This window comes from Rhea pennata, chromosome 10 (assembly GCF_028389875.1).
Source record: "Rhea pennata isolate bPtePen1 chromosome 10, bPtePen1.pri, whole genome shotgun sequence".
In the NCBI taxonomy this organism is placed as follows: Eukaryota; Metazoa; Chordata; class Aves; order Rheiformes; family Rheidae; genus Rhea; species Rhea pennata.
The window spans coordinates 15,534,010-15,555,937 of record NC_084672.1 but is presented as its reverse complement, the minus strand read 5'-3'; the positions used below and the strand labels follow the sequence as shown (position 1 = coordinate 15,555,937).

The 21,928-nt window shown below is 45.0% G+C and overlaps 1 protein-coding gene and 1 long non-coding RNA gene across 5 annotated transcripts in view; both read left to right on the top strand.

Annotated features, from left to right (window-relative positions):
* LOC134144481 (uncharacterized) overlaps positions 1 to 13,060 on the top strand; it is a 29,776-nt gene extending 16,716 nt beyond the window's left edge. The window contains exons 3-7 of one of the 4 annotated variants that reach the window (XR_009959389.1): positions 2,148 to 2,295; positions 4,601 to 5,156; positions 5,600 to 5,773; positions 7,005 to 7,062; positions 9,125 to 13,060. This is a non-coding gene — a long non-coding RNA (uncharacterized LOC134144481). Of the gene's footprint in view, positions 1 to 2,147; positions 2,296 to 4,600; positions 5,204 to 5,599; positions 5,774 to 7,004; positions 7,063 to 9,124 lie in introns of all 4 variants that reach the window. The other 3 variants (XR_009959391.1, XR_009959390.1, XR_009959392.1) reach the window with 3 other exon arrangements.
* Positions 13,061 to 14,242: 1,182 nt separating this feature from the next.
* The window catches only part of RFX7 (regulatory factor X7), a 58,389-nt gene continuing 50,703 nt past the window's right edge, over positions 14,243 to 21,928 (top strand). Inside the window, exon 1 of the mRNA XM_062583868.1 lies at positions 14,243 to 14,331. The gene's annotated coding sequence lies outside the window, so the exon portion shown is untranslated. The remainder of the gene's footprint in view (positions 14,332 to 21,928) is intronic.

The window sequence follows — 21,928 nt, the reverse complement described above, 5'->3', positions numbered from 1 at the left end:
AAATTCCTCCTCGGTGCACATCAGGGGTCATTAAACTTGGACCTTGTGAGCGAAAGCCGTGAAGCAGGACGGAGACTTGGCTGCATCCCCGGGAACTCCAGCACCCCTCACCCTATGTTGCGTTCCTGAAATATTCAACTTACACTAAAAAAGAAGCACTAATCTACAAAAACAGAGAGAGATATCACTGGCTAGGCTGGCTCTTTATGAAGGGCTGATCTCAACGTGCCGTAGTCACCACAGCAGAGTGCAGAGTGCACCAAGAGCCCCCAAGGAGGTGCAGGAGGTCAAAGTGGTAGGGGCTGGGAGCGGGAGGAGATCTGCTGGGCTGTGCTCGCATTTCGGTCACGTAAGGAACAAGAGAAACGAAGGCTGCAGAAGGTGCCGGTACTCAGTGAGGGAGGGGAAACCTACTCGAACCAACTTAACGAAGTAGCAAGCAAGTGGAGAGAGAACTTTGCAGCAGACAACATCCAGTGGTTTTTACTTCAGTGCAAATGTCTTCTGGCTTTCCAAGCAAATTTGGTATAAAACTTCTTAAAGCAATAATGGAGTATATGCCATAAAGCACATTGCTGAGAGGATCTGTTGTTTATACCTCCACTGAGAAAAGGGAAACAGTCACTGTTTTAGTGTGAAATAATGTGTCTCACTTGCTTTAAAAAAGCATCTAGATTTCTTGAAGTTAGTAAGAAACATGCTAGAATCTGCCTGAATTATCCCTGACATTATCAGTTTTAAAGGCAACTGGGTCTCTTCACTGTGGTGTTAGCAGTGGCTAGAAAATGTGTTTTTTCAGTCTCTTCATACATTGATCAAAGCTCAAACTGATTTTTCTCGCACAACTCAAAATAGCTTGGATTTACATAGTTAAACTTGTTCTCTTTTTCTAAACTACAGAAATGCGGAGAGATCTGTGCATTTAAACTTGAAGTGGTGACTTATTTTCACTATTAACAGTTAGACAAGAAAAAATCCCAATTCTTTCAGCTATTGCACTGCAAAACGCCACTGGTGTCAACTATGTAAATACCTGGAAATGAGATACTGGTCTTCCAGGGCCAGCAGCTACAGCTCCCCGTGCTGAAAAACATTGTTTTAAATAGATCTGAGAATATTACACCCCAAAACTCAAAAACATGAATGAGGAAGACTCTTCTGCAGCAAACAATCGCACTTCTGGGTGGAAACCTTCTAAAAAAACATGCTGCATGTATGTGGCAGCACTTCTGGTTTCATGCTTGCTGTGAGCTATTCTTTGCCGTAAATACTATGGTAATTTAGTTTCAGATGCAGCAGGGCTCACGTTTGCAATGAAAAAGAAACTAAGAGAGTTAGAGAATTCACTCACCTCCCTGCTCCAGCATCCCATATTAAAGCAGCAGGTCTGCTCCTATTGCACTAAAGAAAGAAGCCCCTGCTTGTGGTATGAGAAATTGTATTTATACTGATCAGTAGCCAAGTGTGATCCCAAGTAAATAGGAACTATGCAGTTGTAATGCTAGTGAGATTGGAAAGCAATCCTGTAGCTCTTGTTTTGCTCTGTCTTGCCCATGGTTCACGGACCACCAGCACTTGCACTACTTGAAACTGTAGTTGGGAGTTTTCCAGCTCTCATCTTCCTCTTTCTCAAAAGGATTTCCTTAGGCCACTGAAAAGAGTGATATCAAAGAAACAAAGATGAGCCAAAGAGTTTAAAATGGATCTGACATAATTGTCATAGCTGCATCTTTATTTAGAAGATGTTCAAAGCAATTTTAAAGTTTACAGTAAGTTTGAGGAAGTTGCAAATGCAGAGCCCAAAGCCTTCTTGCTGCTGCACACGGTGGCTCAGCTCGCTAGGAGGAGTCTGCCTACCTGCTCTTTTCCCCCCTATCCTGTTATATCCTGACCTGTCATTTAACAATTATTTTGAATCGTGCTGAGGATACTTTCCCTCATTCCATGTGGATTTTCATTTGCTAATCAAATGTATCTCAAAATATCATCTTCTCAAGATCCATGACTTGATGATGCATGTTGGGCTTAATTTAAGTATCAGACTAGCAAAGCAAGACCAAGAAATGAAAGAGCACTATGTAAATATTGACAGATTGTTTTTATGACTAAGCTATGATTATTCTTCATTAATTTGCATATGCTTTCAGAAAGGAAGGGAGCAAACTGGAAAAGCAGAGCAATATTCTTCTCCAAGAGGCAACTGCTTATTGTGATTATTGAACGTCCTATTCAAGAAAGCTCTCAAAATGAAAAAGACTCAGAACAAAAATATGACAATCTCATACAGTGGGACAGGTCTGTCGTGTTTAAAAGTAACAGTGTAACTATAACTATGTCTGCATGTATACTTCGAGATTAAATGCACTGTGTGTAAAATTAAAAACATCATTTTTTCTAGCCACCTATCTGGCTTTTATGCAGCATATCATTTCCTTTTGGATGGTTAGATTGCTAGTCATAAAGCTCTGTATCTCTGCCATGGCAGAGTTTATCCTCAGACGTGGTTGTGCAAGTGGATCATCAGCTATAAGCTGCGCCAGCTCACTGAGGGCAGAATTTGGGCATGTAATTGGCATTTCGTTCATGGCTCTGCGAGCCCTGAGCGCAGCCAATACCTTTCTACTCCCTCCTTCACCTCTGCATTAGAGGGCTAAAGCCACTCCAAGTCAAACTAGTTAACTGCAGTAACTTTTAAAGCAGCTTTTCTGTGTAAGAAGTTGCCATTTGCACGATCATGTTTTCCCTCTTTGAGCGCTGCTGCTTGCCGAGGGGGGAGGCTCAGGCACGGGTGTGCAGCTTGCCCTGCTGCTTTAACCCATTGTGGCAGTTTCTAAAGATGCTGTTATTTCCCTGTGTTTGGCTGTGCTAGGGTGACCGTGAGCGCCCGGCTCGAGTTACTGGTATGGGAGCAGCCCTGCCAGGGAGCCGCAGGGCATGTTCACTGCGAACTGTTTTTAGAAGCCCAGATAGGCATGGGTCTAAGCTGGGTGTCTGCTGTGTTAATAAAATGACTAAATCGTCCTTCTGGCCAACCTACCTCCTGAATGTGGACGGAAAACAACCTGTATCAGAGAAAGGGATTGCTCCTAGACCGATCTCAGATTTGGCGAATTGGCCTTTACAGCATTATGTGAATAGCAGTGTTCTTCCACTCAGGTTAACCAGTAGGACTCTGGAGCCTGGGGTCTGCCAAGATTTGGGGGACATTTTAAAACCTGAAAGAGGAGCCATGAGGAAAACAAAAAGTGGAAAAAACCCTAACATGGGAAATTGTAATTAGTGAAATGGGATCAGCTCATTCTCTGCTTCCTGACTTTGGAGGAGATCTGCTGCTCTTCACTTCCTGAAGGACAGAAAATGAGCTGCCGAAGGAAGATGAAGCAGAAACAAGCAATGACGTTATGTGCTGTCTCCAGAGTGCCTCAGCCTGCTCTGTTTCTCGCCGGGCCACAACTCCTGGTGGGAGATGGGCCCCAGCAGACAGGTGCCCCACAGCCAGCCTGAGGAAATAGCAGGACTTGGGTTAAGGTCTCTTTTTTGCTGCTCTCCCGAAGCGTATTAATGCTGAGTGATGACAGAGATGCAAGAAACTGAACATAATGGCGTAACAACAATAAACTTCCCTCTGTGCAGAGATTTCTTACGCTGTATTTTATGTATTTCTGAGAACCAGCCATTTTGTATGCTCTGGCAGAAGTCTCCAAAGGCTCCTCCTGAACATCGTATTAGTATCAAAACATATTCTCCATTTTGCTAAGAAAGGCCTTAGTGGAACGTAAGGAATATTCGTGACTCCAGCTGTGTACTGTGCACCATGCAGTATTTGCTCTCTCCACCTTAGGGATGGCCACTTTTTTGCTTTCTTTTTTTTTTTTTTTTTTTTTGTCTCCAATCTTTTCTTTTTATTGCTTCCAATTACAAAATAATCAGCATTGTACAGGTATGTGAAATCATGTCCCATGGGGAAAGTTACAAGTAGATCAAGTTAGGAAGTTGACCTCCTGAGGTATTTATTTTATCCTTCTAACAGTGGTGTAACACATTCAGCTCCAGTGTGCTGTGGTTTATATTACATAAACTGAGCTGCTTCAACAGAGGTTCATTCAAATGAAAACTACTAAAAAATTTTGAGCAGTATCCCAAACAGCAAAGGTCAGGATTTGATCCATTATAATCCCCACACTTCATCCTGTCCTCAAAACATATCAGTCGTAAGCTGGCAGCTTTTATCCCGATTTCCATATTTTCACACATAACATTTTATTAAAAAGCTATTAACTTTAAAATATATCAATCATCTCTTGAGTTCACATTAAACATAACAGAGGACATGAAGTGCTAGCTTATGCTGAAGTTTATAATTCAGTCTGTTTTTCTTTTGATTTGTTAGAGAAATGTTAGAAGCCTTAGAGTGCGGGAACAGCTGTTTCTTGGCTGTGTGCAGTTTTGATTTGTAAGAGCAGTGATACTGTAACTGTTGAACTAATAAGCAGTTTTTGCAATAAACTCTATAAAGACATTGGAAGCATTTTGATAAAGGATGTCATCCTGGTCCCCTTTACACTGATCTGTTGTTGTTTGTTTGTTTGTTTTTTGCTAGGTTCAAGATCCAACCCAAAAATGTTGGTTAAGAAGGCCTGCACGTACCTGCCCCTGGACCAGTTCCCTCAACAGCCATCTGCCTTCATCCACATCTCTGTAGTACCTCTCCTGATAGCCTAATTTTGGCTCTGAGCTAGATGCAGTGCCTAGATAAGATAAGGATAAGATTTCAGCCAGATGGATTACGAGCAACATTTTCTTTCAATGTTCTTGGCACCAGCTCTGCAGAAGATTGCTTCAGCCCAACAGGATAAAATCCTGTCCTTCGGGCAGCCGAGCTGGACCCTTACTTGAGCATGCAACGTGCTTGTCCTGCGCATTGCCATCTCAGCTGTATTGCCCTCAGAGCAGCTCTTTCCCATCTGAAATCTGGTCGAGCTGCTGACTCTAGAGCCATAGAGCATAAACTACCTACAGAGGTGGGTGACAGCATTAAGAGTCTGCACCTGTGTATCCATATGTGCCATCAATAAGCAGCATTACAGAGGCCTTTGTTTCTGATGTTCTACATTGATAAGAAAAAACAATGTCCATGGCCCATTAAACTCTATACGGTAAGGAGAACTTCCTATGAAGCTTATAAACATATGTAATGCAAATGGTTAGTATGACTTTTTTTTTCAGTTTGACTCAAGACTATAAATGAATGAGATTTAGTCCTCCAGTGTTACTGAGTGATTCTGCAGTCACATATTCATGCTGAGGAACACTTTTCTTCACAGATAGGACTTTGTCAGCCACTGGGAGAGGTACTGTTGCAGATATGTAAATATTTTGTTGCCACTTATCAAAGGCAGCTCAAATCTGCTTGGTGTCTCTGTTAATTATTCAGATTGTAGCAGATAATATCCTTAGAATTATTACTGGAAGAATTTAAGCAGTCTATATATGATCTGTTATGAACTAGAAGAATTTTTGTTGTACGAACAGTATTGGGAGGAACTGCCAGTATGAAAACTCAAGCTGGATTCATGTGTGCTGTGTTGTTGTCCCGCAGGAAGTAGTGGGAGTAATATGTCAAGAAGAGTTGCTCACATATTGATATCCTTGGGAGTTCTCTAGATGACTTTTCCTGCACTTTGTGATATTCTGCACAAAGAGAATATCTTCTCTTCTACTTTCTCAAATCTTTTGTGTACCAAATCCATACCTAGCAGGCACACAGAACCAGGTGAGTAACAGTTCGCATTGATTTGTCAGCAGAGGATCATAGAATCATAGAATCAGTAAGGTTGGAAGGGACCTCTGGAGATCACCTGGTCCAACCTCCCTGCTCAGCAGGGTCACCTAGAGCATGGTAGACAGGGTTGTGTCCAGGCGGACCTTGACTATCTCCAGAGAAGGAGACTCCACAACCTCTCTGGGAAACCTGTGCCAGTGCTCCGTCACCCTCACAGGGAAGAAATTCCCCCTCACGTTCAGGCGGAACTTCCTGTGCTTCAATTTCTGCCCATTGCCTCTTGTCCTGTCACATGGGACAACTGAAAAGAACTTCTCCCCGTCCCCTTGACCCCCTCCCTTCAGGTACTTATACACATTGATCAGATCCCCCCTCAGCCTTCTCTTCCCCAGGCTGAAGAGGCCCAGCTCTCACAGCTGTTCCTCATGGGGCAGATGCTCCAGTCCTCTGGATGCAAAGTCTGAACAGGTAGAGGACAAATGCTCCAACCCATGATGGTGGTTACAGCCACAAATCTCAGTGCAAAACAATGTTAATCATTAAAACAAATGTATTTTCAAAACTGCCTCAGTTGTTAGAGGCCTGGCTTATTTTTTCCACATTGTAGTGTGATGAATGCTGGAGAAGCCTTTGCATTGCCTTCAATCACAGCTTGATTGGAATCATGCACAGTTTCCCTAATGAACTCCTCAAATTGCAAAAGATTTGTATTCTGAATATATGCATAGACCTTGTTGTTTCAGATTATACTTCTTTTCCTGAGCATACACTGACAAGCTTTTCAGTATGTTTATTACTGTAGCACATTGTGAGCCAAGTAATGTTTATTAGTGATCGTGCATGAGGTCAACACAGGGTCTCACCGCACAGAGGTATATTTTAGATAGGTTGTGTCTGAGGGCACTCTCCCTTTCAAGCAGCTTGGTGAGGAGAAGAACCTGCATTATAATAAGGACATGCAGAGCTCCCACCTCTGCCTTAGGGATGAGCAGGCAGGGTGATAAGTCTTGTCCTTGCACTCCCCACACCTAAGCACTCTGGATTTGTACCTGGCCTTTTTCCAGGGCTCTCAGATGCAGGAAATCCTTTCCATCTCCTGCCCCACTCCATGTAGCTGCATTAAGGCCAACCACAATTGCTGGTATGAGTATTATGTTGAATGATTAAGTTTGTGTAACGTCATTATATATAAGCATTTTCTATACCTAAATTATGTTTTCAGAGCAAAGACGCATCTGTAAGTGTATGTACCGGACTGCTATGCAGACAGAAGAGAGATGGTATGTATTCTATGTTAATTAATATTGCATGCAGGACTCCCCCTCCCACCCTTAAACATCTTGAACATCCTTTTTAGAACATAATTGTACACATACAGATTCATTTTGTTTTGACAGCTGACAATTGCATTTTATCTCTATTGAAGATAGCCTTGGTTTGTTCATATGAGTACTATACTGTGTATCTTTAATTTAATGTTCTTATTTGTAATTCTGCTTTTGACTTAATTTTAATCAGTTTAAAGACTGAAAGCAAACAGCAGTGCTAGCCTTCCTGGAACTTCAAAGAATTAATAAGACATGTTCCACAAGATGTGGGTCTGCAGGTGTTAGTTTCATTAACAGTTACCTTATCTATCTATCTATCTATCTATATATATATGTATGTATGTAGGTAGGTAGGTAAGTAGGTATGTAGGTATGCATAAGGCAGAAAGGTAAGGTATGACTGAGAAATATGCTTGTTTCCAAATAACATTATACATAGAGATGAAGCATGGTCACCATAGGAGTTTTGCCATTCAGCGTAACTTGTTCAGCAATGTTGCTCGACACACCTGGTCTTTTCCATTGTATTCTGATGTTGGCACATTCCTGCTTTACAACTAGAGGCATGCATACATGTGGCTAAGAATAAAAAAGCAGTGGCACTATCGTGGATATTCAGACTCCCTTGCTTGAAGGGATACTATCAAGAAAACTAGGCCAAAAACTTGACCTATTTTAAAAGACATGGCAATCTGTTCTTTTAAAAAATCATTCACACTTCATTGAATCCTTCTCTCTCTTCTATACCATGAAAAATATCCTACAGTCGTAACATTAAGAATTCTTCTGTCTCTGTACACACTTTCTGTATAGCATATACATACATTGCAAGTTAAAGTATCCAGTTTGACAATTTAATTTTTCCCCATCCCTGATCCTGAGAAAGAAATAATCTTAAAAATTAGCAAATGCAGAAACTACAGCTCTCTAGAACTGCTTCCTTGATGCACTTTCTCCCTAATGTTGACTGCAATGAACCCATTTGGCTACTGAAAGGACCTGGGATCCCTAACGGATTCTTGCCTCTAGGGACTTCCATGTTTTGCCGTATTTCTCTGTTATTTTGTTGTCTGAAATCTGGCTGTGAAAGTCTCTTTACTTGGTGCTGGCCTGCAGCCAGAGGAAGCTGGCTTCAGCAGATGGTAGAGGAGTGGAGTCCAGGCGTTTCCCACGGCGCTGTCCCCTAAGCCCACCGTGCAGGGCCACCTTCAGCAGTGAGCCTGTGCTGGAGGCGTGGGGGCTTCCGGTGGAAATGTTGGGAAGAGCTGTGTGGAGCAGCCATCAGGGCCAAAGGCTGCATGGATGTGGCAGAGCAAGAAGGAGGGCTGAAGTTTTGACCAAAAAGCCCTGAAGTGTTAAAAACAGATAGGCAGAAAGTGCTAGTGGTTAAAAATGGCTGCTTTGACCTCTGCTGTATGTGACAGGACACCTGGCTGTCTTGTTGGGGATAGGGAGCTGAAAGAAAAAAGGAGACGAGACAAAATGTGAGGCTGGTACTGGTGTGGTGCTCTAGGGACACAATGTACCACTTGCATCTTCCTCTCCTCGCCTTTGGGGGAGCAACTTCTCTGAGAAAAAAAACCTTTTAATGTGTCTTCAGGCTGCTGTTTAATCTTTCAGAAGGCAGCCTGCTCCCAAATGGGGAATCCAGGGCAGTAGCTGCAGGTGCTTGTCCCTGGCTGGTTCACAGTCCTGCCTGTTTGTTTATACACAGGAGGAGATACAAGCGAACTTCTCAGGATGCTGTTGGACTTGGAAATGAATCCTGCAGGATGCCTGCAGGGAGTAATGAGATTAAGGACATCCGCTGTGTATCTGGGGACCTGAAACTTGGCCCAGCATGGTTTAAATCTGTGGTTCCTTGGGCACAGTTCCTTGCCCCCAGCCTGCACTGCAGAGCTCTAAATTTGGGGATTTGGTACCCTCCCACCTTCTGCTATCACATAACTGGATTTAGTACCTTATCATGTTATGCAGTGAAGCTTATTTAAGTCCTAATTCTGTGCCAATACAGGTGGCAACAGGTACATATGGCAGGCCAGTTCCCAGAAGATGCTGAGCCCTGGAGAGCAGAAGCTGTCCCTGTCTCTGCCATCAAAGCCACAGCAGATAGGCAACATTGAGTTTTACATGCTCCTGTCTTTCCAGTGTAATACTGAATCTCAAAAGGGAAAAATCAAGGAAAGACTGAAGTGTTGTTTGCTTTTGTACATGCAACGTGCATATATCTCTCTTTCCTTTGCTTTGACTTTGTCAGAAGCTCCCTAAAACTGAGTTTTGGGGTCACTGCAAAACACAGCTGAGAAGATCTGGCAATGGTATAGGGGTCTGACTAAAAATATGTTTTCCCCTGACTTCTACCAGCAAGGCTATCAAACAACACTGAATATGTAAGGATGTGTCAGTTTAAAATTTGATTCAATCAGATATCAAAATCTGGTGTTTCTTTCAGTGACATCCCTCTTCAATCACCAGCCTTGTACAGTACAGTCTGAATGATTATTTTCATGACACACTGTCCCCTTCTAAGTAGCCTTCCCCTTTTCTTCTCTGCTGATCTTCCAGTTTGAAGCCAAGCAGGTAGTATATAAGAACACCATACTCACAACTTTTTCAGAGTCAGCAGCTGAGCTCATTTTACTGAGCCTGTACTGTGCAGAAGAAGCCGTCTACAAAAACCAGAACTTTCAAACTATCTGTCCCATCAAAGAATCTGGACAGCTCTTGGGAATTTAATCTGGTTATCATGACCTACAGACTGTAAATGATCTATGTGGTAGCGCAACAAAACGTGGTGTTTCTCTTCTGACCTATCATGGCAAGCCATAGCCAGGCCTGCGTGAGCCTGGACCATCCCTGTCTTGTATCTGATGATCGTTTACATCTGCAGATGTAAGAGCAGAATTTACATTTTGTTATCATTTTAAAACTACCTTGCAGAGACATAAATGACTAAATTAATGGCAATGCAGAAAAGAACTGGGGCCAGGGAGGATGGTTTCCAAGAAGACTGCTTCCGTAACTAGTTGGAGTGGTAGCGAACCCTCACCTTTGCTAGAGACAGAGCTTGCTGCCTCAGACTCACCAGACATTTTTAGTGTGTTGCCTGTTATTTGGCAGGTTGCAACACTGCCTGCTTCACAGCACTTACTTACACTCCACCCAGCTGCTGCGAGAACCAGCAAAGTTCAGCAAATTCCCAGTCAGGCAGGCTTTCACTAGAATAGAATATATTAGAATAGCCACTTTTACACTGCCTGATTTGAACATAGCCCAGTTTCTGCTGTCTGCTGTTGGTTCATATGATATGAGTGTGAAAGTTTTTGAGGTAAACCAGATTTTTTTAAACAATTGAAGCATAAATGTTGCTGGACATATATGTCCATTAAAACTGGCTAGGTGAATTACTACTTATTGCACTCCCATTTGACTAGTGCTACACATGAATGGAAGTAACAAAACAGAGGGGAGAACCAGAGAGGAGATGTCTTGGGCATAACTCCAGATGCACAGAGATAGACATCCCTAGGGAAGGAGAGCTGCAAAAAAGGCATCAAAATGGAGTTCACTGAACCAGTGTTTAAAGCTTTTGCGAAGTGTCTTTTTTTAGCAAGATTTTAAAGTCAAATATCCTCACAGAATTTATGTTACACTTGTCCTGAGGATAAAGATAGTAAGGATTCATTATTTATCTGCCTCATTTCTCAGGTTAATTTCTGAGTCTGCAGGTCTCTCCTTGGCCCTGCATTAGACAAGAGGCTGTGGATGTCTCTCCATCGCCAGGAAGCGCACAGAAAAGCACATACCCCTTAGTCCCGGCTGCTCAGTGGAAAAAGGGCAGACACATTCCTCCTCAAAAGCATGAGACATTATATTCCCCAACTGCCACAGATAATTCATAGCAGAGAAGAAAAAACAAAACAAAGCCACACTAAAGTACAGTAGAGAAAACCCAGGAAAACAGGTTAGACAGAGTTTAAGCACAACTTTTCCCTGCAGAGAGAGCTTGTGTTAGCTCTTAAGTTCCAGAAATGGAGGAAAAATAAACACAGCTTTTGGATTTAATCTGGTGAAATGGAGTTAGCTCTTGCTTGTCCCCAAGACCTCACAGCGGAGAGTGTCCTCTTGCAGGCAGCTGGGGCTTGCTCTCCCCGAAACGCTCTTTCAGTCTCTTTTTGAAGATCAGGGAATGTATCTGTCCTGCACAGCAGGATTCCACTGCTTTTGAGTTAGAAAAGATGGGAATTTCAATGCTAATACAACAACATCAGTCTCTAGACTAGCAAAAACCATTTGTAGGAAGGGAATGCCTGGGAACAGAGACATTAGAAGAGAAACCCCATAGCTGTGTCGAGGCTGAGCTGTTGCACTCTTTAAAATAGACATTTAGAAAATAGTAAGTACAGTAAGTAAGAAATGAGAAGTAAGATCCCAGTCCTGCAAACACTCTTAAGGCTTCTGCCGTAAGCATTTGCCTTTGTTTACAGTGATGGGACATGAAATTAAACCCGATGCATTCATTGTCATGTATTTCTATATTGTGCTGATCAGAAGCCCTGATACATGCATCAGACTTAGGTATTCCCAGCCCCTGCGTCCAGCAGAGAGCGGGAATGGTCTTTGAATGGATATTCCTAGAGAAACAGAAGTGAGATCCCAGTCAGTTCACCTGAGTGCAGGTTAAGCTCTGAGCAGTTGAATAATTCACCTCAGTGTCTGCAAGTTAATTGTGTCAGAGCAAGCTCCTCTTTGCTTAAAAAAATTATTCTGAATCTATTTCTTCTTTGCAATTGCATACAGTCATGTAAACGGCACGTAAAAGGCTGCCATTTTTCTGTCATCCACTTTGCACATATGCACAGAGCATATAAAACACAGTTGGTTGTACCACAGTGAGATAAACTGGCCTCCATTTATAGGCCTACCTACTACATAGAGGAAAATATTCCTCATTCAGTGTTAATATAGGCATATAAAAAGCCTCAGCTGAATCCTGGGCTCAGTCATACTAAGAAAATGTGAAGAAAACACTAGTTTAAATAAAATGTTAAAAAAGGATCTTGGAGAGCAGAGTGCGGGCCTCTGTGCTGCAGCGTACCTCAGACCTGTCTGGGATGGACTCTGCAATACGAACCTCCAACAGCAGTAATATTCACCAGTGAATTGGGAACGGAGGGGGCTTAACGCAGGCCGAGCGGCCCGACATTGCACCTGTGCTGAGGGGCCGTGAGCAGGCAGCAGCTGCAGCTGGCCGCCGCGGCCCCCAGCGAGCCACCACAGCGCCAGGCCGGCGGGCGCCACCGCTCAGCGGCGACCCGAGGATGCCCGGTACCTTGCCGCTGTCAGGCCCAGGAAAATGTTAGTTCTTCACTGCTCAGGCTGAACAGGAAATCTCTTCTGTAGACAAAAGGGGCCTGACCTTGTTTTGGGCCTCTAGGCACTACTGGCATAACTATCACGCTTGGCACTAGAAATTGCCTTGCAGCCTAACGCACCGAAAAAGAGGTGAATCGATGGTGAGATACGTGAGTGCAGACATAGCTTTTGAGGCCCAGTGACCACTTCCACCACAAAAATGCAATCTGGCAGCCTGGCCCGTGCATTTAGCGGTGGTGCCCAGTCAGCCGCACGCTGCCCACGGCAGCAGGCGTGAGCAGGGCCTGGCAGGACAGCGGCGCCTGGGCCTCCCCGAGCGCTGCGCTGTGGGGTGCCGAGCCGGCGCCCGGTGGCAGCTCAGGGCCTTTGGGGCAGCAGCGGCGGCACGTGGGCAGTACGGCGGGGTGTTGCATAGCCTCCGGCACACGATCAGTTCTGCAGAATAGGTGCAACTAACTTATTTTTTGGTCATATGATGCCAATACAGCTGTAAATAAGCATGACTACAGTTTGATGCTGCTGGGAACTAAACTCACAAGACACTAAATAATAAATATATTTAGACTGAAAGCAACATTGAAATTACGTATTTTTTTTTCCAATTTATTGCAGCACCTTATGATCCGGAGAACATGTTGCACATCTGTTGAGCTAAATTTATAGTGGTGTGTGGGCCCATCGGTGTCCCTCGGGTGCTGGTAGAAGCACATTTTCTGGAACGGTTTTAAGGCTGAGGTCCCACTGGGCTTAGCTCTGCCCAGTTATTTAACAGGGTCAAACAAAAGATCTCAGCAGAGGCACTCCCAACTCTGTTCATACGATTTGCGCCAAGTAAATTGCCACAGAACAGGAAGATGCCACCAAGTACACAAACCTTTGGTTTACTGTGCCAGGTTGCATGTACAGTGATGCAGTTTGGGTGCAAACAGCAGGCCACTTCGGGATTTTAAACTGCTGAGGCGTCTCTTCGGCTTGCAGAAACGGGGGGCAAAGAGGCGGCGGACGAGGGGCGCCCGGCCCGGCCCGGCGCGCTCCCGCCGCAGGGCTCCCCCGAGACTCGCCGGCGGGGGAACGGGCTGTTGTCAGAGAGGAGCCGGTCCCGGGACGCCCTTGGGGCCGCTGCCCGGGCCGGGCGAGCGGCGGCGGGGCACAGCCGCGGGCCCCGCGCTACCGCGTACGTGCGCGAACGCGCTGGCCGCGGGGCCGCCGCGGCGTGGGGCCCGCGCCGCGCCGAGGCCGCCCGCAGCGCGGCTGCCGGCGCAGGGGCCCCCGCCCGCGCCGGGCCCCCGCGGCCCGCAGCGCCCCCGGCCCCTCGCGGCGCGGCGCGGCGCGGCGCGGGGCGGCGGCGCGGGGCGGCCCGTGGGCGCGGGCAGCGCCGAGCCTGCGCACTGGGCGCCCAGGCTGGCACGGCGGCGGCGGCGGCGGCGCGGGGCGAGGAGCGGCGGCGCGGGGCCGGGCCGGGCCGGGCCAGGTGCTGCGAGGCGGGGGAGCGCGGAGCGACCCTGCGCGGGGGCGGCGGCGGGAGGCCGGGCCGCCATGCGCCCTGCCCCGAGCCCGGCTCGCCATCCTGCGGCGTAGCGGCGGGAGGCGGCTCGGCTCTGCGCCCGTGATGTCCCCCGGGCCGCGGGGCAAGGCGACTCACTCGAGGGCTGCGGCAGAGGCCTAGTGCGTCCCCGCCGCCGCCGCCGCCGCGCCGCCCATGGCCGAGGAGCAGCAGCCGGAGGCGCAGCCGCCGCGGCGGCTGGCCGGCACCCCCGCGCCCGGCGGGGCCCTGCCGGCCCTGGTGCCGGGGCTGCAGGGCGCCGAGGCCAGCGCGCTGCAGCACAAAATCCGCAGCTCCATCTGGTAAGGGCGGGCGGGCGGCGCGGCCCGCGGCGCTTCCCGGGCGCTGCGGTGCGGGCGGGCGTGTGTGCGTGTGGGGGGGGGTTGTTTGTTTGGCGCGCCCGCCCGCGGGCGCCGCGCTCCCCTCCGCCCGAAGGTCGGTTGCGCGCTGCTGCGCGGGGGGCGGCGCGGCGCGGCCGCCTTTGTGCGCGGAGCGCGGAGCCCTTCCGCGCCCCTCCGCGCCCCGCGGCGGCGGCCGCGCAGGTGGGCTCTCTGCGGGGGACCGCCGCCCGCCTTCTCCCGTGCTGCTGTTTTCTGTTAACTCATTTTTTTCTATGTATTATTTATTTACTCCTTTATTTTAATGTTATTTCCCCTGGGAATGGTCTGCAGCCCCCGGCGCCCGGGGGTGGTTGGCGGCGCTGCCTGCTCGTGTGCGTTTGCATTCCCCAGCAATGGCAACTGCGGCGTGGCCGTGCTGGAGGCGATGGGGCAGTCCCACCTGCCGACGGCTGCTGGTTGTCCGGCGAGCTCCGGAGCCTGCTCCGCTCCGGGCTGGGCTTTAGATGTGCGCGCGTGTGTATTCAAGTGGGACCCCAGTCGCAGAGCGTGAATGCAGCAAGGAATGCAGCACGTCGCAGTCAGGGGGCATTTCCCAGCCCTCTTACAAACCTCTCCTGCCCCGAGTTTGCATGCGGGCAGTTGAAGTGCAGTTTTGGCCCGAAACTTGTCAGGATGGTCTGGAAGTACCTGCCCAGAAATCCAACTTTTGTTTAAAAATAAAAGCAATATTCATAATAAGTCTATATTTTGCTTATATGTGATACTGATTTTATATGTGTTTGGGGGAAAGAGGTAAACTGAGTTTAGCTTGCCCTGTAATTTTTTTTTTTTTTTTTTAGTTCTGCAAGTGGCTGTCATCTCCAGTATGCACATTTTTTATTATATTTTTAAAAATTGCTTTTACCAGAGGGGGCTGATACAGTATTTTGAGTCTAGACCTGTGTAAATACAGCTTATTTATTTTATTTATATCTATATATCTATATGCAGTGTGTGTATATACACACACACGTATGTAGAGAAACTATATATACATATATATATATATGCATCTTGGGAGTGTATATATATGCATTTATTAATAAAGATATGTTGATCTACTCTGCATATTGCTTCATAGTACAATTAGCTTTTATGGTTTGAGTTGATGTGGCTTTAAGAGAAAGAAAATCTAAATATAATGTTTCCTTCATTTATTTTATTGTATGGCATAGTGAAATTGCATTTTTTCTTTGTTTGCTTTTTTTTAAAAAAGCTTAAATAGTGAATAATAATTCATTGTCCTTAATCCACACTTGTTACCTTTTGTATTGTTTTGTTTTTCTATGCAACAAAGTGACCTTAAGAAGGAATACAAACTGCAGGATTTCCTGTCTGTTTAGAAATCTTCCCACTGTCCTGACTTATTATGGGATTTTGTGATGTCCATTTCTTCTCTGTCATTTTCTTCTCTTTGCATGAACATGCTGTTTGGAAAGCAGCCTGAGAGCATGTTTACATTGCATTCAGATTAGGTATCATGTCCAAGTTGAAGACAAAATGGCTACTAAGTGAAACCTCTCCTTTTATTATGGGCTTTCTTTTAAAGGAAAACGAGTGTGTATGCTAGCATTTTACACCAGATTGCTTGTTTGATTCAGGTAGGCTAGATGAATAGCCTGACTTTGCTTTCAGTGCGCAGGAATGTGGAGTTCTGCCTCACGAAGGTGGCCAGGCTGGTGCCAAGTGTCTGTGACCAGCGGCAGCTCTGCCAGTGCCTCCAGCCCTGTCTCCTGGTAGTTTAATAGATATTCCCCGCATCGGCCTGACCTTTCCTCCCTGGCTACCCGACAGCTTTCTGCACGGGGCTGCAGCTTCTCTGCGCCTTTCAGACAGTATCAGTTCCTCACAGGTTATACTCTAGATATGTGGTATTTGAAGATAAGGTTATTTTTATAATAAAAGTTTTCTTTCATATGTTCAAATCTTACTTTTGTCTGTAAATAATATAAATGCTGTGCGTTCCCTGCTCCTGGATTACTAGCAAGCAGTCTTCATTTGAAACTCCAGTTTTAATGTTAATTTGTGTCTTAGTGTAGATTCAATTATCCTTTTTAAGCAGAAAGGATAAAGAGCATTGCAAAGGAAGTCATGCATGCTGCATCTAGAGTAAACACTGGCAGGTCTCTTCTTCCCTGTTTGCTGTCTGGGATCTGGTATTCTTTTGGTAGGTGCAGGGTGCTTGTAGTTAATAAACTGCACAGGAGATTTGAGAAGGCTTGTTGTGAAAATGGCAGGACTCTATTGTTAAAAAGAACTAGGTATAACTTGTTGAGGAGAGCTTCCTCTTTTCTGTATTCTCCCCTCTTCCTCCCCCCTCTTCCCCTGCCTTTCCAGTTATATGTGCTGGGAGGTTGGTGTGTTGAATTCCTCCTTTGCTTCCCAAAGGACTTAGCACATCTAGATTAGTACTCTTTTGTGTAGTTTCCCCCCCCCCCTTCTCCCGCACTTGTTTGCGCATAGTGAATGGATGTGTTTGACTTTTTTTTAGAAGGTTTTGGTCCTCGAAATGATTGTCAGTGAAAAGAGTATAGCAAAATATAGCAGCTACTAAAATACTGGACTTGAGGATCACAAACAAGTCTGTGCTTGTCCTTCCACTGTACCGACAAATATAAATATAGTATGTGATGTAGGCCTCAAGCGGGACAATGAGTTATTCATTATCTCAACTCATACTTAATTTGTTCTGTTTATTAAATTAAAATGTAGTTTGACAAAAGTAGCTCAAGTAATTGTGAACTTGCAGTATCCCTTAAAATACAACTATAGATGAAGTCTGACTGGTTAAAATTGAAGGCATGGTCAATATATATACTGAAGACTTTAAAATGAGCTGTGTGTTGGGGTTTTTTGTTTGTTTTTGGTTTTTTTTTTTTCTTTTTAATTTTCATACCATTAGTTTGGACAGAGGCGAGGAAGACAAGAGTTTATATGCTCATGGTTAAAAACAAATCGGGAAGTATTTATTTGCATTACAACTGTATGTACAGGTATGCCAGATAGTTACAGCTGACTAATTATTGTAACGAGACAGACGTTAAAGTTCATTACTGTCTAACTGTATCTTTTCCCAGCTGCCCCGCTTGAACACATCCTGCGAAGTGTTGTCTGTTTTTATTTTGTATTGCGTATGTAACGTGCTCAGACAGTTGGATGTGTTCTCGCAGTGTCCGTGAAAAGGACAGAAATAATATTAGACGTCTTTCGCCATTGATGGATTAGAAGTCTAGACGAGGAAGGCTTCGTCTTTGCAGAGCCCACGCTGTCCGATTAAGGTCGGTTTGGGCGGGTTTGTGAATTGCTCCAGTCTCTGCTGGACCTGGGTCCTGTGTTTATTTTCCTTTAGATTCATCAAAGCTTTTTGTATTTAATAGCTTTTTGTCCAGACGTTAGAGCCTGAGGGTGGGAAAACCTCCCTAGTCAGTGTCTGAGCATATAGACTAACTGGGTTTGGATTATTTTCCTGGGCTGAGAATACTGTGTTGCCACATGTGTGTTACTTGTGTATGGTGCTTCCCTACGCAAACATGTACTAGTAAAGACCGACTCAACTCATTGCTCTGTTAGGTTGCTGAAGAATATCCTATTGCTAAAGACAGCAGTAACACAGATGCGTAAGGAGAATGAGCCCGGGGACTGAGCTGCGCGGATGGCGGAGGGGGAGAGCGTCTGCCGAAGTTCTGCTCTGACGGGGGTCGAGGAGGAGGCCGGGCAGTCCGGGCACGTCCATCCCTTTGCTCACGGCACTAAGCTAAAATCCAGTCCTTGCGCGGCCTGTGAACGTTCAAATGGTAGGGTTTGTTTTCTCGTTCACTGTTTTGAGTAACTGGTGACGATTCTTAAATGAGGACTTGTTTACTCTTGTAAATAGTAAACTGTTGCTTGCATCTGTGCACGCATTGGCCCCAGTTTCGTTCACCTAGCCTGACTCTCAGCTTTTTTGTCTGAAAGGCATCTGTTACGATTTGAATGTAAGAATTTTGCCTGAGAGATTACTTTTCTTCCCCCCCTCCCCAATATCTCACGTGTAAAGCGAGCTGAAGACGAGGCAGTGTGGAGCTTGAAACACAAAGTGTTGCTGTTGCTGCATTTTGAACCAGCCGTGGGTGTGGGCTTCTGATCATAATTTTGTCCTCAAATCACTCTTCTAGCTAGTAGTTTTATTCCAAAGCCGCATCAGCTGGGCCGCTTATTGCCAAAATTATATATGTTCTAGGGCCCAGTTTGTCTTGTGTTGAAGGGAGTAGGAGGTGAATCGTGCCCCTGTTAGATCTGGGCTCGTGGTATTGTGCTAGAAAACGAGATTAGCTGGTTCTAATAGCAGTATTTTCTGATCTTTTGAAAGCTCCATCCTTTCTTATGACTGAAATCAGTCCTGCCCCCTCCCGCAATTGCATCTATGGCGCCTCGTTAGTCATCGTGCGCGAGTGGGGATCGGCACCGACTGCTCTGCTGTCGAGTGAACATCCCACCGTTTGGAAAATGCCATTGAGACTTCTCATAGTTGGAACTGCATCTTATTTTTATGCTTGGATGAGCAGGAAAAATGACCGACAGTGTTGGTATTTTTAATTAAATACCTGGCATTGAAGAGGGAAGCTCAAGGTTGTGTTTTAGGCTATCTGCAAATGCAGGCCTAAACAATTTTTTAGCTCTTTTCTTCTGTAGTTGAGATTCCTGTAACACCCTTTTTTATGTGTTTTTCATTTTTTTTTTTTTGAGTCAGGTTGGATTTGTGTGTAGTCCAGTCTATCTGCGTTTACTCTTTCTCAGTTTTCTGTGGCTTGGGAAATGGGTGCAGGGAGTAAAAACAACAACTCTAGATTTTGTTAAGCAATCTGTCAATACTGAGTGGAGAACTTAAAGTTCTCCTAACTAACTATAGATTCTTTCTGGTTATGCTGTGCTTCCAGCCCCAAATCCACCAGCTACCACTGTTCTCTTCTTGATCCTTGTTAGCTCACTATTGGAGGGGGGAACAAAACTTAGAAATTTTCTTTAAAGATTTCTCTACTGTTGTGAGGAACAGTGGATTATTACTGACTGCTGTAACAGAAGGCCACATTTATTTCAGTAAATCTAACTAACCTTAGAAGTGTATCTACTCCATCTCAAACAAGTACTTTGAGCCCCTCAGTTCAACTGTGAATATTTCTTGTCACTAGCCCAGTTTTCCCTGCCCTGATGGTTCTGTTGTTTACAGGTGATTGTGAGACTTCCTGTCTTGAATGTGTTTCCCTACATGCACAAACATGTACAAGCAGTCAAATACAGGGAAGATTTTGAGTTGTGGACTGTATTCAGACTTGCTCTTGATGATTTCCATGGAGGCCAGCCTTCCTTGGCAGAGCATTTAGCTGAGTGCAGTTCTTCACCTTCCATTTCCCCAAATGGACAGGAATGGAAAGTGGGTTTTTTCATCCATCTCCATATGCTTCTGTATGTGTTGCTCAAGGTTGCGCCTGGCAGCCATTCTGCAGAAACACGCTCCTAAGGTGAAAGCCACCTCTTAGGGCAGATATTTCCATAAAAAAAAAAGAGACTATTTTGTGTGCCGGTTTTACTTTGACAGTAAATGAAGTTTAAACAGTGTGCACAGGCATAATTGTACGTGTTGCTGATCTCTCCAATTTCGGGAAGACAAATCCTACACCATTTGTCTCTTTTTCTCCTTGGTGTTCCTCCCTGGAGGACGGCTGCTCCATGGCTGTGGTGGGCGTCCGTGCCCTTGGGCAAAGCCTGGGTAGGGCAAAGCGCTTGCTGTTCCTTGCTGAAAAGTAACCGCTTGCTCTTGAGCTGGTGCTGGGTTCTCCTTGGCAGAGTGGTGGCAGGCAGCTACCAGCACCTGGGAAGCGTGCGTGGGGCAGCAGCTTCCCGGATGGACCTTGGCCACCGTGGTGGTGGAGTTTCTGGGTCAGCAGGTGTGGAAGCCAGTTTGGTCGACAGGAATTTTTACAAGGTTAGAAAATAAACCTGGATAAAATGAATGCTGACCTTTGTATAACCTTTGGAAAATGGAGTTGAAATTTTATAGAATATCCTGGCTCTGAATATGGCAGAATAGCTTTACAGAAAAAAGCTGTTGTGAATTTACTTTTAGGAAGACTTGGGCCACTCTTGTTTGTGATTTTTGTTTTTCTTCATTTCAAGAAACAATAGGATATAGTACAGTATATGGGGGAGAAAAAACAATATTCGAGTAATAAAGAGTTGGCTAAGTTCTACTGCTGTTCATTTAAAATGCATAGGAGTGCATTAAATTGTTGACTTCATAGCATCAAACATACGCAATTCCTTGTTTCAAAAACATTTCACTTCCACCACAGGAGTTCTCTTTATTGAAGAAAATCAGACGGAGCGACGTTGTGGTACAGAATAGCATTTCTAACGAGTTCCTGATAAGCACCAAATTGTAGGATTGTCATCTCAGGCCTCCATAACTGGATTCCCTGAATTTGGGTCAGTTCTGTTGGACTGGCACCTGTATGTATACCATTGGCAAGTAGGACTCCAAATCTCTGTCTAAAAAGAACACTCAAGAATCCTCCCCCTCCCCCCAAATTTTCTGGATGCTGTATAATTTTATCAGAAAAATTACTGTACCTCGGTAAGATGATGGTCACACCTCAGGTTAGGTGTTCAGATTTATACTGAAGAACTGATTCATCTTTTAAATGATTGGGACTTAGGGTGGTTTTCTTAGTCCTTTTTGTTTGTTTATTTATTTTGTCATTTTCAGAGAGAGGATTGAGTTTAATCTTTTTATACAGATCCTCTAACTTATGCATGTTGCCTTCTCTTGTTACTCCACTCTGCAGCTTGCCAAACAGAAGTATTTGGAGAAGGGCCAGAGCTGCAAAATTCAGATCAAGATCCAAATTTGGATTTTTGGTTCAAGACTCTCTAATACCTAACGTTGCAAAGCCTCATATATAAATATGAAACTTCTTATTTTTTTAATTGTAAAGATGGGGAGGTGGGCATAGCTTTCTTTTATGCCTCTCAAGTAAGTCAAAATAGAATGGTGCATTGCATGTTTGAAAAGTTATCATCAGATAATTTGAAAGGTAAATTGAATGGATAAAAATACAACATTCAGTCATCCAGAAGGAGCCCAATCAGTAGACTAGCACAAATTGGTTCTCTCAAGCCAACAAGAAAAATTCCTTGAATAGATCCAGAAATTCTGAAGGTGTTGGAATGGTTGGGGATTTTAGGGAGGTTGTTTTGTTTAAATGGAGTTAGTATCTCAATTTTAATGCTTTCTTGATTTAATGGAAAAAGGATTATCTATCATCAAGTAGGATGCTTGTTATTGGCTGCTGTGCCATCAGCAGGCTTTCTATAAACTGCTAAGTGTGTGTGTTTGTGTTTAATCATTAAGACAGTGGAAATTTATCCACTTGTTCAAAACTTTCCTAGTATTTTCCCTGTTGTCTGTTTTTTAAATGCTTGTGGTTGCTGCACTGACTTTACATTAGTGAAAGGCTGGGGAGACATTGGTGTGGTTGCAGGA